The 18,757-nt window shown below is 29.1% G+C and overlaps 1 long non-coding RNA gene across 2 annotated transcripts; it reads left to right on the top strand.

Moving 5' to 3' along the window:
- The first annotated feature begins 4,293 nt into the window (after positions 1–4,293).
- Positions 4,294–4,938, top strand: LOC121222556 (uncharacterized). 2 transcript variants are annotated; one of them, XR_005919861.1, is made up of 2 exons: positions 4,294–4,410; positions 4,706–4,938. It is a non-coding gene; the product is annotated as an uncharacterized lncRNA (long non-coding RNA). The 2 variants fall into 2 exon arrangements; XR_005919860.1 differs by having other exon boundaries at positions 4,294–4,611.
- Positions 4,939–18,757: the final 13,819 nt, after the last annotated feature.

Raw genomic sequence — 18,757 nt, 5'->3', positions numbered from 1 at the left:
AACAAACAAAAGGAATAGTGCAGGACTGAAGTAAAACGCGCTTAAAGCGTGAGCGACTTGTGGGGAAATATTTCCCAGTCCTAAAATGCTGCGTTTCGACTAGGGGCAGCACATGGTCTAAGGACCAAATCGAAATAGAGGCAAAATTCGCGGGCCAAATAACAAAAAGACCAAAAAGGATCATATCGGCTACGCTGCAAAAGCGGAGGGACTCCCCGTATAAATAACCCCTCAAGGCTAAAACACGCGGATCCTGGCCAAACGGGTCGAGTAGAACCGGCCCCTTTCAAAACGACGCCGTTTTGGCATCTGGAGGGCCAAATTGAAACGATGCTATTTCGAAAATGGTATTTAAGCCATATTTTCTTCAAAAATAAACATTTCAGCCACTAATTTAAAAAAACAAAAAAAAACTTTCCTCATCCCTCTCAAACGTTCGGCCTTTGGGTCTTCTTAGCACCGCCATAGCGCCACCGTGGACGGTGGCCGGCGTTGCGCAAAATGGGCATTCTAGTCCCCGTTTTAAGACCCAATCGAAGGCTAGATTCGTTTGGCCCGAAAATCAAGACAAAGGACCCCCTAACTCGACCTTTCGGGCCGATTTCAATTATGAGCAGACCCCGACGGCGGCGTAACCGAAAGGCGAAATGGGTAAGTCTTCATTCTTTCCTTTTATTTACTACCTTTATTTACATACGTGTAAACGAAAAAAGAAAAGAGAACAGAAAAACGGGTCTACAAAACCGAAAAGAAAAGTAAAGAAAAGAAAAAATCACCTTCAATCTTTTTTCCTTTATTTCCCTGCTAATATTTTTTTATACAAAAATCCGGGGGGGGGGGGGAAGAACCCCGTTTACAGTGGTGGTTATGGCTTTATAGCCATTTTTTACAATATTTTTGCTATTATTTGCTATTGCTTTTTCTCTTGTTTGCAGGTGTTGACGTTGATGGAGTAGGTGATTGATGGGTGGCTCGGCGTCAGAGGTGGCGGTGGCAGAGGCTACGAGCGGCAGCCAAACTAGAAGATGTCAGAGGAGGCAGAGGCGGCTAGGGTTAGGCAGTAGGCTAGGGTTTCATTTTTTCTGAAAAAGTCTCAAACATTTTGGGCTACTGGGCCTTCATTTTTTTGGGTTGGATATTGGGCCTCGGGTTTGGGTTTAATCTTGTTGGGCTAGGTGCTATTGGATTGAGGTTTGGGTCATCGGTGTTGGGTTGGGTCTGCTGAGTTAAATTTGTAATTAGGCTGAGGTTTGGGTGTATTGGGTTTTTGGGCCTCGGGCAAATTTGGGCTTGTACAATTAGAATAAAAGACTACTAACTATTGTTACAATTTGCACTCTAGTGACAAAATTTTGCATCAATATTTCATCAAAATTGGAGTTTGTATACTTGATGTTCTCTAACTTATCAAACATCCAATATGTGAGCATGTAATATTTTGTTTTCTAAAGATACCTCATAACCCTCTTGGTTGTTATCTAATGGCCTATACTAGAGTTGCTTAAATGTTTGCCTAACATCCCAACAATATATGCAATATACGGATGCATACATATTTGAGCATACAGTAGACTCATAATAGATGGTGCATAGGGAATCTTTTACATTTTCTAAATTTCACATGAGCAAACCACATAGTCATGTGACCCACACGAGTGTGTGGTAGGCTATGTCAATTTCATGGAATTGCCACACAAACAATGTAAAATCAAGATTTTTAGATTTTTGGGGCATTATGAAACGTATATGTGAAAAATTAAGAAAATATATGAGAGAGCCGTCATAAAATATTCAAGAAAGCAACTCGAAAAATGCCATTGAAGCCATCTTGAAAACAAATTTACGTCAAGATTGAAGATTCTCAGTTGATTTCCTAGGAGATTATCATGAATTTTTTTATTTCTTTCGGTTATACTATATCTTGGATGTTTTTATTTTCAAGCTTGAACTAATTTTCTAAATACCTAGGGAAATGAGCCCTATGATGGATTCTATCATTTTTTTTATTTTATGCAATAAATACTTAGTTTATTGTTCCCAATTATGTGTGATTAATTCTTGGTTTGATATTTCTAAATTATTAATTTGTGTTTGATGTGCTTAAATATGTAGTTAAATAGACCATATTTAAGAGTAGATATTACATAATTGAGTAGAGTTGCGTATACTTTAAACAACGAAAATATACACAACAATCCCGCAACAACTTTTATTGCTACAATAAAATTTTAGTAACAATTTTTAGCATTGGTAATACCCATTTTTTTTAGTGCAACCAACTTATAGGGCAACGATAAACTCAAAATCAACATATACCCATGGCCACCGAACATCAATGATATGAAGCTTTGTATCCTAGATATCCAAATCGACCCTATATGACGATGAAATCCCCAGATTTGAACAAAACTCAGTGGAACTCTGATTTCGTCTCTAAATTCACTAAAATTTATGATAATGCTGGAAATCCCTGCAATATTAAACCATTGTTTTCAAATTCAACAATTCATTTTGTAGACACCATTTCTTTGATGAAAACGGGGTCGACTTGGATTTTGAAAACGAAAACGGAAAAAGGGAGTCGCCACCAATCTTTTTTTGATAAGGTGTGATCGGATCACCTTAAAAAGTGGTTGTTTTTAATAAACGATTTGATTTTATTAAAACAACGGTTTTGGTCTACGAAATTCAAAAAAACAGGTTCGGGAGTCGGTTAAGCACGAGGAAGGATTAGCACCCTCGATACGCCCAAAATTGGTACCAAATTGATTGTTCAATGTCTTAATGTCGGGATTTTGAAAAAATTTTAAAATACAATCCTTTTATTTTGAAGTTAAATTTGATTTTTAAAACTATGCATTTTGAGAAGGATATCTAATTATTTGGGCCAAAAGAGAAGATCAAAACCCAGTAAGTTAGGGTTCGATTTCACCAAATTCCCAAATACCAAACATTGCCTTTATTTATTATTTTTTTAAAATCCTCGTCTCGAGAAAATAACATGTCATATCCAATACGTTAGGACACAACGTGTTGAATTCCCGAGAATGGGTTATTTGAAATTTGTATGTTAAAAAATGTTCAATTATTTAGACTCGACGAAGAAAATTAGAACCCAATACGTTAGGGCTCAATTCTCTCGAGGATTTCAAACTTCGAGTATTTTTGAAAGTTTTTGAATAGAATAACTTTGTAATTTGTAATCTTTTGAATAAATAAAAACGATCGTATAATAATGTACTATGCGAATTGATTATTCGTAAACTAAAGCATACACTAATGAATAACAAAAATTTAATATATGAATAAACAATATCATATACAAAAGAGCAACAATTTTATATCCTACATTATGCAAATACTAACATCCATATTAGCAAGCAAAATGAATTAAAAAGTTAATATTAAAAAAGGGTAACAAGCGAATTAAATAAAATGTAACAAGTTTTTTTTTAAATAACAAAAACAAAAAAAGTGACATAAAAGAAGGGAAATTATATATTAAAATAAGTTTAAAATAATATATATACACATGAAAGTTTGAAATAAATGAAAAATATAGTTAAAAACAAATACTTCATAAAATAATAGTATCCCAATAAATTTAAAAATAAATATTATAAAACTATAGAATTGTACAAATTATATTTAGTTATCATAAAAATAATAAGTATTAAATTTTAATAATAATATATGAAAACTTAAAATAACACACGAAAGAAAACTTTTAGAATAATGCTTCAATAGATTTAAATAATACCAATAATGAATTTATACTAATAAGTTGAATTATTAAAATAACATTAGATTAAACTGAAATATATTAAAGAAAACAGAACCAAAATATTTAAATTAATTAATATGAACAAACTAAAATAGAGATTAAAATGGATTTAATGCTTAATCGAAAAAAGAAAATAAATTAAAAGGAAATTAAAAGGCAAAATCAAGCCTGCGCATTACATGAGGGATTAAATGGGAAATATTCCCTGCCCTTCAAAACGCATATTGGCGGAAGGGACCAAAATGAAACAACAGTGACATATCAGGCAAAATCTAAAAAAATAAAAAGATTGATTTGGATGCGCTTTAAAGGCAAGGGACTAAGCGCGAAAATATACCACCAGAGGCCAAAACGTGCGAATCTAGCTGGTCCGGGTCTGGTTGGACGTGCGGGTATACAAATACGACACCGTTTTGGTGGCCACTGATTCAGGCCCCAAACGACGCTGTTTCAACACCCCAAAAAACCAATTTTAAAACCCTAAACAAGGTTATTCGGCCACTAAAAAAATAGCAGAAAAAAAACTTTGCCTTTCCCTTCTCCCCTTGCGCCGTTCTCAGGCTAAAACCATACCTAGCCTCTCTGGTATCCACGAAACCGATGAGAACGACGACAGGGTCACCGAGGTAAGTACTTCCTTTACCTTTTATTATATGTATATGCTTATGTATAGGGCTAACAGCAAAACAGAAAAAAGAAAAGCCAAAGAAAAAGGAACCCAATCGAGAAAAGAGAAAAAGAAAACCTTTCTTCTGTATTGATTTCGTTTTTCTGATACAATATGCGTGTGTTGATATTGCGTATCAATCCCCCCTCAAATACAAAAGGTTTCTCCTGTTTTATATCCCTTCGTTTTAAAATAATAAAAATGAAAAATACAATTTCTTTCTCTGCTGCGTTTTTCGTTTGCGTTTGCTGCAGGTACGGCCGTACGGTGTCAGGGACGTGGCTAGGTGTATGTGGGGAGAGGCGCTGGAAGCGTGGTTCGTGGGGCATGTGCGAGGGCTTGGCTGCGGCGCCTGGTACCTCTGAAACTGTTTAGGGTTTTTGCAAAATGAAAAAATCTGGGCTGGTTTTGGCTATTGGGCTAGCTGTAATTTGGGTTTGTACTGGGCCATTTATAAATGGGCTCGATTTATATTTTGGGTCTGATAGATTTTTGTAATTTTGGACTTTGGACTTTTTAAATTTTGATTTGGTTTATTTATTACGGGCCGGGCAAATATTGGGCCTTACACATTTCATATTTAACACTTATCTGCAAATCACACAACGTAATAAATCACTTCATTTTGAGTAAATTAAAAGTTCACCACAATAAAGATAGCCTTCGCTTCATTCACAAAACCTGGACGACCAAAATAGTTAAAACATTTTAGAAAATATTATAAAATTTTAAAAACCATTAAAAATCCAAAAAAGAAATCATAAAATGCAAAAAATAAAATCTTAAGACTTAGAAAAATATTTTTAAAATACCTAAAAAAATTCATAATCTTTTTTTGAAAATGATATAATTTTTAAACAATAAATATATGAAACTTTAAAAAATTTAAAAATTTTAATAAAATATTTTAATTTTATTTTTGGAAATTTGTGCTTATAAAATTTTATTAATTTCTTTAGAGTTTTATGCTTTTTTTATTTTTTTACGATTTTTATGAATTTTTATATACTTTAGTGGATTTTTAAATTTTTTCATAGGTGACAGCATTTAATTAGATAGAAATTTTTTTTTCTAAAAAATATAAATAAGATAACGAAGTATATAGAATGAAAGTACATAAATCAAACTGATAAAAATATATTAGTGTGATAATTTAATTATAGTACACAAGTCAAAATCAGGCTTAAACAAACAAACGAATAATCTTTATTTCCTAGCCTACTATCAATTACATTAAGAGCCGAAAAAAACACTTCCCTTTTCGTAATTGAACTCTCAAAGTCTAACAGAAAATAGAAGATGGAGTTATGAGGGAAGAGGTTAGGATGAAATAACAATGCAAGATGAATAGCTATTTTGTTATTGATTTTATTTTTGTTCCAAATAGCTTTGAGCCTCCAAAAAATTGATAACACTAGAATTTCTTATATATAATTTGTAGGAGTCACAAATAAATACCAAAAGACTTCAGAAATATTATATCATCCATTCTGTATATAACTATCAACTACAAATTATTTATACATGTTCAAATAGTGGTTTTTCTTTTGCAGTTTAAATATCAATATTCCTTCTTTTCATTTCTATAAAAAAGGAAAAAATAAACTTTGTTTTTAAAGGAAATAAGGAGCACTAAGGATAACTTCTGTCATGGAAGATTCAAAAGGTGTCATATTGAGAGGTGAGTACTAAATCGAATCGAGTAAATGAGTATTATTTTTTCATTTTAATTTGATTTAAATTTTTTTAATTTAATTGAGTTAAGTTAAACAAGTTTGTTCAAGATAAATTTTTTAAAAAGTAAATTTTCCATATTAAAATATTATTGATAATATGACTAAATTTTGATTTAAAGAACATACATAATATATATATCAGAGGCAAATCTAAAGGGTTGGTAAGGCTCCGGCCCTCTTAAAATGAAAAATTACTATTTAGATCTTTTAAAAAATTTTAAAGTTTTAAATTAGTAGATGTAAAATTACACTTTGACCCCCCTAAAATTATAAAAATTTTAATTTAATCCTTTAAAAAATATAAAGATATAGATCATTAAAAATTAAAAATTCATTTCGGCCCCCTAAAAAACTTTTCTGGCTTCGCCCCTAAAAAAAATCAAATAATTGATTAACTTAAAATTGTAAAAAAGAAATTAAATTTCTTTAAATTGCTCACAGCTAGTAATGTTTTAAATCATGTTTGTGATATCTAAATTTGATGTGAGTGTAGGGCTCACAAATAAACATATATAAAACCATGACTTGACCAAGACATTATATATATCAGCCATATTATCTACAACTCTAAATTATAAACTAATTACTAAAATTGGTCGAATTGTATCATTTAAAATATTTATTTAATTTTATATAAAATTTTTAAAATATTTGATATTATAAAATCTTTGAAAAAATATATTTTTTAATTGTTAAACTCATTGATATAATCATTCTCTTTGAAATCATCTGGTATATCAAAGGTAAATTTTACTTCAATTACTTTTTTTTTTGGTTGATGAAAATTGATAGAATAATATATTTGTGAAAAACCACTTGAAGAAGATCAATAGCATCTTCCAAACATGATAAAAGTAGGTTAGATGTGAAGATTTCAATACTTTTAATAAATTTCTCAATTTGTAACATTAATTAACATAATCAACCTAGATTTGAAACACAGATGCATGCTTAAAAGAAAGAAGTAAATAATGAAACATATGGTTTCAAGATAATTAATTATAAGAATATATAAAATATGTATGGCATTAAAATAAAAAATTAAATTAATTTGGGAGCAAAAATAAAATTTAAACATATAAATACATCAAATTAAAAATACTAATTAAACGCAATACAACTGTCTATCAAAGTGTTGTCGTCAATTGTCAGTTAGTGTCGAGTTGACTTGTGATATCAACTCAATCAATAAATTTATTAATATATATACAACTGATGAAGATAATAAATTGTGCGTATTAAAATAAAAATGTATAAAATATGATAAAATAAAGTTTTGGTTGAGTGGTAAATTCAAGATTTTATTTCAAATCCCATCATATTCATATTTTTATTGATTTTTTTGACATAAAATATTAAAATATCCTCAAATAATATAATTTATTTTAATTATAAAATAATATTTTCGTAATTTCTTGATTAAATTGAAGTTTGATTGACTCATAATATTAACTCAATCAATGATTAATATTTTGTTAAACAAAAGAGATTTTTGTTTTCGTATCGAATTTTTTATTTTATAACTTCACAATCTTGAACTGCCCATAAAGAGATTTCTTTTAATTAATGTGTAATAAATAATTGTTTTTGAAAAATTTCAACATAGATTCTGATTATGTCTATTCTTTTCAACACAATGTTTAGAACTACCAATAATCACTTTCTAATCCATAAATAAAAAGATAATGAGCTTTAATACACTCGAACCTATGTTCTCATACATTGACAATAATATTTATACCAATCAAGCTAATACTCAATTGATAATAAATAATTTTTTTTAAATGCGATGAAATAGTGACTGGAATTTTACATGGGATCACAAATCCAAATAATACAGGACAAGAACCAAAAAAAAAAATCCATGTATAGTAGACAATTCATCCATCACCGTTGACAGTAAATAGTATGTGTGTGGGGGTATGCTCATTGACATTCCTAAGTGTTTTTCTCTTTCCTTCATTATTGTAGCCAATTTTTACCATGTGAGGATTAGCCCTTTCTCAACTTTCTTAATTACACAAGGCCTTTATTTATTTATTTACTTAGGAGTAAACGTTGTTTGATAAAAAAATATATTATAAAATTAAATATTACATTTAAGTTATAAAATCTATTTGATGTATTCCTTAAAATTAATTTTGAAAAATAATTATACTTTTTTTTTAAATAAGGATAAAGGATAATGGTAAAAAATAAAATAAAATAAAAATAATTGAAAAATGTTTACATTAAGCTTATGTTTGGATAAATGTTAGGGTAAACTATTAAAATAGCCACTTTTGCTTACATTTTAGTTATTTATGTTTGAAATGTTACATTTTAGTCACTTACGTTATCACGTTATAACATTTTAGTCACTGAGCTATTAATTTTTGTTAACCGTGTAACAATAAGTTGATGTGACATGTTAAATCATCTTTCAAACAAAAATTTTAGGATGATTTATGCAACTAATCCCCATATTTTTTTCGTTTTGAGCAATTTAATTTAATTTTTTTATGTTCTTTTAACTTTCCTTTATATTTCATTCTCTTCTGCTTCTCCTTTTTGTTTTCTTCCCTTTCCCATTTCTTTTAATGTAGTTTTTATGTTTTTCATTTGTTAAAACTAGTCCCTATATATATATAGATAAATATATTTAAACAATTTAATTTTTTTTTCAAATGAGGCGAGCTTGTGGACTTGTTTTGCTAAACTATGAAAAGGAAAGAAAATGAATTATTTTACTTTTATTTTTTTTAATTTTGACAGTTCATAAATAATATATAATAACAAAATTAAATCACAGCAAATTAAAATTATAGAAAAATATCAATATTCTATATAAAATAATAATTAAAATGTTAACCAATAATATATTGGTATATTCTCTTTTTTTTAATAAGCTTATTTTATCAAACTAAAAAAAATATCTTAACCAAAATTACAAATGAAGGATTCCTAATAATTTAACAAAATAGTTAATAAAAAATATTGTTAAAATTTTTAAAAATATATATCAAACAAATTTAAAATTAAATATTTCTAGTAACCTAAAAAAATAGAAAATAAAAATAAGATTGTTACAAGTTAAAAAGAAGAAGAAGAGATAATAATCTAAAATATAAAATCTAATGATACGATAAAAAATTTACTTAATTTTCTTTACTTAAACAAAGAAACCGAATTTTCTTTCCCTCAATTTACTTAATTTTCCCTTCTTTTTTCTTCTTTTTAATCCAAACATGTTGTAAGTGATAATAGCTATTATCTACTTATCATTTTTCACTTTTTTTTTTAAAAAATATTATTTATTTTCTTTATGAATTATCAAATATTCTTAAAAAATTAAGTCACTAAATAATTTTTTTAAAATATTTTATTGTACTTATATAAAATATTTGTCAACTATTGAACTTACTCGTGTAAATACCAAATATTATTATCAAGGGAATAACTTATATTAAAATGATTCTAAATATTTTAATTTTTTTAAGCACCAATAAAATAATAATATATTAATTTTTAGAGATATAGTATTCATTCATATTTAATATATTTTCTAATCCAATTTATTTAATATATTAAAGAAATTAGATTAAATAAATGTTTTTAAACGTTTTAACTAAAATTAAATTGAATTAAAAATATATATTAAATATGAATTTAATTACTAAATATAATTACTATTTCTTAATTTCGAATAGGTGACAATCACATGTATACGTGTAGACGCTGACATCAGATATAAATCCAAAATAATTAAGTGATATAAAATGTCAAACACTCCATCTGGAAAAAATAATCAAACACTTCAGTATATCCTTAACATAATCATATCGTCTGCTAAAGCGGTTTTTCTTCACTCCATTTCTATATTCTGCAAATTTCCGCACCTTGCCATGGATGAGAGGATAATTATTAAATATAAAAGCGAAATATAAAACTATTTTTATTCAATTTAGCCTTCAAGTTATTTTAAAATTAAATTGAATAGAAAATTCAATAAAAAAATCTTAGTGGCAAAATTCAATTAAATTAAAGTAAAGCAATAAAATTCAATATCAAATATCAATCAAATTGAAGTATAGTGACAAATTTGTACATTAACCCTAAATCTTTTTATTAATAATTTATTAAATCATTAATAAAATGTTATGTGACTTGAAAGATTTATCTAAATTTATTTCACAGATTAAAGCCCAAAAACATTAGGAAGATGTCCAAAATGTCCTAAAAGTTTGATGCATAAATAGTCGAAAAACCTAAAAAAACTATATTTTACTTTGACTAGAACCGAAGTCATTCACGATAGAGCTTCCTTCCCTAGAAAGTTTCGTTGAAGTTAAAAAGGACGAGGAGGAAATTCTTGAGACTTTTGATAAAGTCGAACAGAAAATAGAAGATGAAGTTATGAGGGAAGAGGTTAGGATGAAATAACAATGCAAGATAATAGCTATTTTGTTAAGCCTATACATATTGATTTTATTTTTGTTCCAAATAGCTTTGAGCCTCACGAAAAATTGATAATACTAGAATTTCTTTCATAAACTTTTAGTTTTAATACTTGATTTATTTTCAACTATTTAGGAGGGCTGCGTGGCCCCTTCTCTCCCCTTATGTGGCTTTGGGAAAGTGTGTGAAATGATATAGCAATTGATTGCTTCAATTACTTTATTCCATTCAATATTTCCCACTTATCTATTTATCTTAAATATTTATATTTTTAAATAATAAAATTAAGTTTGGATAGATAGTAGGGTGCGGTGTATTTAATTTATTTTTTGTCTCACACCATAATATTTCTATAATATATAATATTATCGTTATTTTTATTTTTATACTAACCGTAGATAAATGCACCGCCTATCTAAACTCACCCTAAAAAACTTAAAAAAAATAAATGCGAACTTTAGTTTCCATTATAAAACAAATATATAACATTTGAAAAATAATTAAAATACTAATATGTTACATAAATTTTAAACCAAATATATAACATTAGATCAATTTTATCATTTGCTAAATTTTATTCGTCAGAAAAGAAAAGCAAAAGAAAGAAAATGAATAATTTACACGATTTTGTAAAAGTCTGGAAACGAAAAAAAATTATTTCTTTCATAAACTTTTAGTTTTAATACTTGATTTATTTTCAACTATTTTTTCACTTTCTACATGTTATGTCAAACAACCACCATCCATTCAACTCAATCACGTACTTTTACTGTATTGGAATTATAATTAGGGGTGAGAATGGTTGGTTAAAGAACCAAAAGGGGATCAAAACTCTCAAGTTCCCTCGACTTTTAAGTTGTTCCTAATGTTCAATTTTATTAAGTCAAGATGTTATCCGAATCATTCTGTGGTGAAATAACATTTAAAAACATCTAGCCAAAAATGTTAAACAAAGGTGCTTACGGAGAGGCAACTCCATAGTTAAATAATATTTGTTTATTTATTTATTGCATTGCATTGTATATAGAATGCATATCTAGGTTGCATGTGAATTTGCATTTTCATGTGCATTAGTTTTTGTTTTGTTTGAAGAAAAGCAATTGGTACTCATAATTCATATATTTTAGACCCTTATGGCTTTACTTTATATCCTCTCAGGGGCGGCAAGAGGGGAGCCTAGCAGGGTTTCTATCCCTTCCCTTAAAATGTGAAATTTAAAATTTAACCCTTTAAATTAAGTTTATAAAATTTTAAGTTAATAAATAGTAAAATTGTACTTTAGCCCTAAAAATGATAAAATATTGATTTAGTCCATTAAAAATTGTAAAGATATAAGCTATTGAAATGGTGAAATTGTATTTTAACTCTCGTAAAAATATACAGCTTAATTTCGTCTCCCAAAAAAGAAATTTCTAGCTTCACCCTAACTCCTCTCCAACCTTTAACTAGAAAGAAAAATTACATAAACAACATATAAATACCGACTGTGTTAAGACTCAAATTAACAATTTTACATCATATATTATTTTCTTACTTCTTTTCTCTATAGTAAAAATTATTCGATATAAATGTTAGACATAACAATATTAATTCATACCAGTTCAAATAGTAACTTTAATTGGATTTTAAATTACAATAATCTTTATGAATTTAATTCCTACCAAAGAAGGGGAAAAAAAAAACCTTGTTTTGACATAATTAGCCACAGAGTTAAAGGGGAGAAAAGACAGAAGAGGATGACTTCTCCTTTTATGGTCAACAATAGGAAGATTACAAAAGGTCTAATATTATATAGTTTAATTCTAAATCAATGTTTATGATATGTGATTTTGATGTGTGTGTAGGGGTCACAAATAAATACCAAAAAACAAAACAATGACTTCTCCTTTTATGGTCAACCAAGGGAAGACTTCAGAAATATTATATCATCCATTCTGTATATAAATTATTTAATAAATTTGATTCACCAATATCTTATTTTACTTCTCTAATTGGTATTAAAGTTTATATTTGCGTACAATATTAATTTATACATGTTCAAATAGTGGTTCTTCTTTTGCAGTTTAAATATCAATTCATTTCTATAAAAAAGGAAAAAATAAACTTTGTTTTTAAAGGAAATAAGGAGCACTAAAACACACACGCCAAGGATAACTTCTCCTTTTATGATCTAGGAAGATTCAAAAGGTGTAATATTGAGAGGTGAGTATTAGATTCAATCGCGTAAATAGGTATTATTTTATTATTCTAATTTGATTTTAATTTTTTTAATTTAATTGAGACAAGCTAAATAAGTTTTTTTTTAAAAGTAAATTTTTCATATTAAAATATTATTGATAATATGACTAAATTTTGAGTTACAAAACATAAATAATATATATATCAGAGGCAAATCTAAAGGGTTGGTAGGGGCCCCGGCCCCTTAAAATGAAAAATTATTATTTAGGTCCTTTAAAAAATCTTAAAGTTTTAAATTAGTAGAGATAAAATTACATTTTGCCCCCCTAAAATTATAAAAATTTTAATTTAATCCTTTAAAAATATAAAGATATAGACTATTAAAAATTAAAAATTCATTTCGGCCTCTAAAAAACTTTTCTGAATTCGCCCCTAAAAAAATCAAATAATTGATTAACTTAAAATTGTAAAAAAGAAATTAAGTTTCTTTAAATTGCTCACAGCTATTAATATTATATGGTTTTGTTTTAAATCATGTTTGTGATATCTAAATTTGATGTGAGTGTAGGGCTCACAAATAAACATATATAAAACCATGACTTGACCAAGACATTATATATATCAGCCATATTATATACAACTCTAAATTATAAACTAATTATTAAAATTGGTCCAAATATCATTTAAAATATTTATTTAATTTTTATATAAAATTTTTAAAAAATTTTATATTATAAAATCTTTGAAAAAAATATATTTTTTAATTGTTAAACTCATTGATATAATCATTCTCTTTGAAATCATCTGGTATATCAAAGGTAAATTTTACTTTAATTACTTTTTTTTTGGTTGATGAAAATTGATAGAATAATATATTTGTGAAAAATAAATATATATTTTTTATTGATTTTTTTGACATAAAAATATTAAAATATCCTCAAATAATATAATTTATTTTAATTATGGAATGATATTTTCGTAATTTCTTAATTAAATTGGTGTCCGATTGACTCATAATATTAACTCAATCAATGATTAATATTTTGTTAAACAAAAGAGATTTCTATTATCCAATTGAATTTTTATTTTATAGCTTCAACAATATTCTTGAACTACCCATAAAGAAATTTCTTTTAGTTCATGTGTAATAAATATATTTTTTCGAAAAGTTTCAATATAGATTCTCATCATATCTATTATTTTCTACGCAATGTCTAGAACTACCAATAACTACTTCCTAATTCATAAATAAGAGGATAATGCGTTTTAACACCACTACACCAAAACAAGTCTTTAGCGGCATTTTTTAGGCCTTTAGCGGCGCTTTTTAATGCCACTAAAGGTATTTGCGGCGCTTCCACAAGCGCCGCAAAAAATGCCACTAAGGAAAACATCGCAAACATTTGCAGCGTTTACAAAAAAACGCCGCTAAAGACCATGTTCTTTAGCGGCGCTTAGTAAAAAACGCCACTAAAGACCATGTTCTTTAGGGGCGCTTTGGTAAAAACGCCACTAAAGACCATGTTCTTTAGCGGCGTTTTTATACAAAAACGCCACTATTTTTGGGATTTTTTTATTAAATTTTTCATTTTTTCAGCCCTCCTGTAACAACAAATCAAAAGCAACCAGATCTAAAACAGCCAAAAGCAATAAATTTATATAATATTTCAAATTAAACGAATAAAATAATATTAATATCAATAAATAAAAGTGAATTCATATTATTTTGCAAAAATGTTAAATGTTAAAATGATAAAAATATTTATGCCATACACTATGAAGGCGGAAGTTGCGACTGAAACATCTTCATCATAATCTGAAGCTGTTGCTGGAGTTCGTCGTACTTTTTGGTCTGCTCTGCTTCTCTCGCTGCAGCCTCCGCTTCCCTCGCTGCAGCCGCTGCTTCCCTCGCTGCCGCCTCTGCTTTAAGTTGTAGCTGGAGTTCTTCATATTTCCTTTGAACCTCAACTGTGGTCGCTTGCATCTGAGCCATCTGGTCTTTTAACCTCTGAACTTCAGCTTGAGCCTGACTCCCTAAAGCCATGTATTGGTGGGAGCTGGATCCAAAATATTGGGTTGGGCTAACAAAAGATCCTTGAAATCGAACCTGGCCATACCTTTCAGGACCCAAAACTTCAGTAATAATCCGATTATCAATGTCTTCAAGATGAACAGAACTATCACTAGAAGCAATCGCTTCGTACTCAACCTTTTTATCCTTTAGTTTTTCCTAATAAATAAATCACATAGTTAGGAACGCAATATTATATATTAAAAAACATATGCAACATAACAATAGTCACATTACAAGCAATGAATTAAACCATTAGAAAATAAACACTATAAATAACTAAAATAAGTCAAATCGTATTAAGTAGACGTATCATTATTTCACCAGCTTCAGGAGTCATGGGAGATCCATCTTTCTTCCTATGTGTAATTTCAAAAAGTTGAAGGCATCCAACTTTTTGACCAAACGACAGTTCTTACAATATAGTAGTAAAAATATTATTTAATAGAAAGTTATACATATTCGACAATATTAAAAAATTAAAAATACCTCCGCCTCAGCTACACATGCAAAACTTCTCGACCCGGCTGTGTGGGTGAATTTTTGTTTCTGCCTGCTACTTTTTCCAACTTGTTCACGATCCTACGTTATGAACTTTTTAGTACGTAAATAGAAAATACTATTTACCAAAATAATTACAATAGTTTGGAAGTACGTCATACCTCGCCTTTCTTCGAATGCCAAAATCTAACCGCATCTTCCCATTGGTACCTCAACATACCCGGCGGGACATTTTGCAATTTCTCATCGAGGGTTGTTTTTGTCTTATAATAATTTCTCTTCAAAGTACTTTTATTGTCTCTCCATCTTTTTCCCAATGCCTTCTTTACATAAGCATCCGAGACCTCTAAAGCAAACCTCGTCTACAAAAAACAAAAAACACAAGTTAATAAAGTAAATATAAATGAAACTATTTCCCAATCATTACAGATGACATTAACATTTTGTTACCTTAATATTATCGACGGCTTGGTTTTTGTTGCTATCGGGAATTTGATGCCATAAGTCGTAGTTGATAGGTAACATATTCAGATTTCGTGCTAAAATGCCCATGTATCCTGCTAAAAGTCGAGCTTCTGATCCAACAGGCTGACCAAAACCGTTTCGTCCAACTTTGACACGCTCGACTGGATCTAACTCGTATAACTCTCTAAGTAGCGTACGTCCTCGACCTCTGCGCGTCCCACCATTTTCAGCTACAAATGGTATATTATAATATAAGAATTTGAAAAAAATCAACTATAAGTTAACACGCATGTAAATTAAATGTAAAATTACTTTGAACTTCTGTAGGATCATCAACTGTAATCGGAACATTCGAAGATCCAATTGCTGTCTGTTGTTCAGTACTATTTGTTTCTATCGTGTTTGGATCATTTTGAACAATGCTTCCCCTTAGAATTTTTCTTCTAGGCATTTTATCTACAATACACATAAAATAGTTGACAACTTAATAATTAATTACAACAATAACATCACATATAAAACAGTTGAAATATATAATAAGACCAATATTTAAATTATGACAAAAAACTTATAATTAAACAATCGTAAAATCTTACTACATCATTATTCGTAAATATCTTCATCGGTATCCTGACGAACACATTGAAATTATGCACTAGTACTAGGGATATTATCGTTTAAGTTTTGTTCTGGAAAGGGCAAAGTTTCTGATCTGTCGTCGATGTTATCTCTACTTCCACTGCCCATGTCAAACAAGTCTCTTGGGATGTTACGGAGTACAACGTACCAACCCTCATCAGTTGGATCTTTTGAGTAAAAAACTTGTTTGACTTGAGATGAGAATACATACGGCTCATCTATCAGTTGTTGTCATGTGTGAATCAATCGGTCAAAGTTCACCATTGTAAAACCAAATTGATCTTGCTTAATTCCACGAGCTGTATTAACATCGGCCCAATCACCACGAAATAAGACAACTTTCCATTTGCCGTAGTAATCCAACTCAATTATGTCAGTAAGATGTCTGAAATATTCCACATTTCCCACGACAGGATTATTGTCCCTTGCACTAGCATAACTTGTTGTTGACAGCATTTTTTGATTGAAAAACGGGGTCGACTTGGGTTTTGAAAAGTGAAACGGGAGTCGCCACCAATCCTTTTTTATGAGGTGTGATTGGATCACCTTGAAAAGTGGTTGTTTTTTTTAAACGGTTTGATTTTCTTAAAACAACAGGTTTGGTCCACGAAATTCAGAAAAACGGGTTCGGGAGTCGGTTACGCACGAGGAAGGATTAGCACCCTCGATACGCCCAAAATTGGTACCTTAGTTGATTACTTAATGTCTTAATGTCGAAAATTGAGAATTTAAAAGAATTTTAAAAATACGATCCTTTTATTAAAATGTTAAAAATTTTCAAGAAAAGGAGGATATTTCACGTTATTCGAGAAAAAAGAATCATATTCAGTAAGTTAGAATACAATATCTCAAATTCTCGATACGCGAATGAAAAAGTTTATTTAAGAAATTTTAGCCGTCTTGAATTTAAAAATGAGATCATAACCAGTAAGTTAGGATGCGATCCCTTTTTTAAATTTCGAGATCATTTAAAACTTGATTTTGAAAAGATTCGTGTATTTTAGATTCATCGAGAAAATCGAAACCCAGTAAGTTAGGGCACGATTTTCTCGAATCCAAACACGAAATGCCATTTTAAAAAATCGTTACATCAAGTAAGATAAAACACAAAATCATAGTGAAAGCAAATTATAATTTTTTATGCATGGTAAATAATAGAAGTCAACAAAAATAAAAAAATAAACAAACAAGAATAAAGACATTTAAGCAAATAATAACGAACATGTAAATAAATAAATAAATAAATCAACATGAAATGATAATTATAATAATGAATAAAATGGTGATATATACATATGTATGTATGTTAGAAGCAAATTATACGAGGTAAAAATATAAAGTTAAATACAAAAAAGAAGTATATAATTATAAAATACATGTATATACATAAATAAAGAAATAGAAATGCTCATAAAAATAAAATATTCGTATGCACGTGTATTATATTGTTTATGCGTGGGTATAAATATTATGTAGTGTACGTATATAAATATATAGATATTAAATAAATAAAAAGCAGGATAGATATAAAAATATTGAATATATATAATATAATATCATTATTAGATAAATATTAAAGTTTATAAATATATAGATTCGTAATAATTTTAGACGTATATATTATAGTATATAAGCACATATATATATGAATAATAATAATAAAATAATAATAAATAAATAAATGAGCAAAAGAAAAAAACATGATTAAAAAGGACTTAAATCGAAATAAAACAAATTTTCTGGGCCAATTTAAAAATAAAAAGGGGCGGAGGGACCTAATTGCAAGCGCCTAAAAGCGAAGGGATCAAATGGGCAAATAACCCAATCGCCTCAAAACGCAGCGCAACAGTGGGCCAGATGGAGATAAAATTAAAATTATAGGGATAGATTAAAAATAAAAGGAAATAGCAAAGAGGACCGAATTGCAATGCGTTTTAAAACTGGAGGGACTGAGCGCGCAAATAGCCCATCCAGCGAAAACACGCGGACCCTCCCCTCGGGTCGGGTCACCGCGCGGGTCAGGTTGGAACGGCGTCGTTTCAACGCCTGGGGCTATGGCGCAAAACGGCGCCGTTTTGAAATGCTTATAAAAATAAAAATTTTCTTTTTTGCTTCATTTTCTGCCTTTCCCTAAAAAAAAAGCTGAGTCTCATCCTCTTCCCTCTCTCCCTCACGACTTCTGGCCTTAGACTCAGGCCTCCGTCGCACCACCTCCACGGCCGGTGGCCGGAGTTGCGCGGAATAGGCTTTCCAACCCTCCTTTCGGTGTCCTCGAAGGC

The sequence above is a fragment of the Gossypium hirsutum genome, chromosome D10, assembly GCF_007990345.1.
Source record: "Gossypium hirsutum isolate 1008001.06 chromosome D10, Gossypium_hirsutum_v2.1, whole genome shotgun sequence".
Classification (NCBI taxonomy): Eukaryota; Viridiplantae; Streptophyta; class Magnoliopsida; order Malvales; family Malvaceae; genus Gossypium; species Gossypium hirsutum.
The sequence above is the reverse complement of the archived record's forward strand: the minus strand, read 5'-3'. Positions and strand labels throughout refer to the sequence as shown.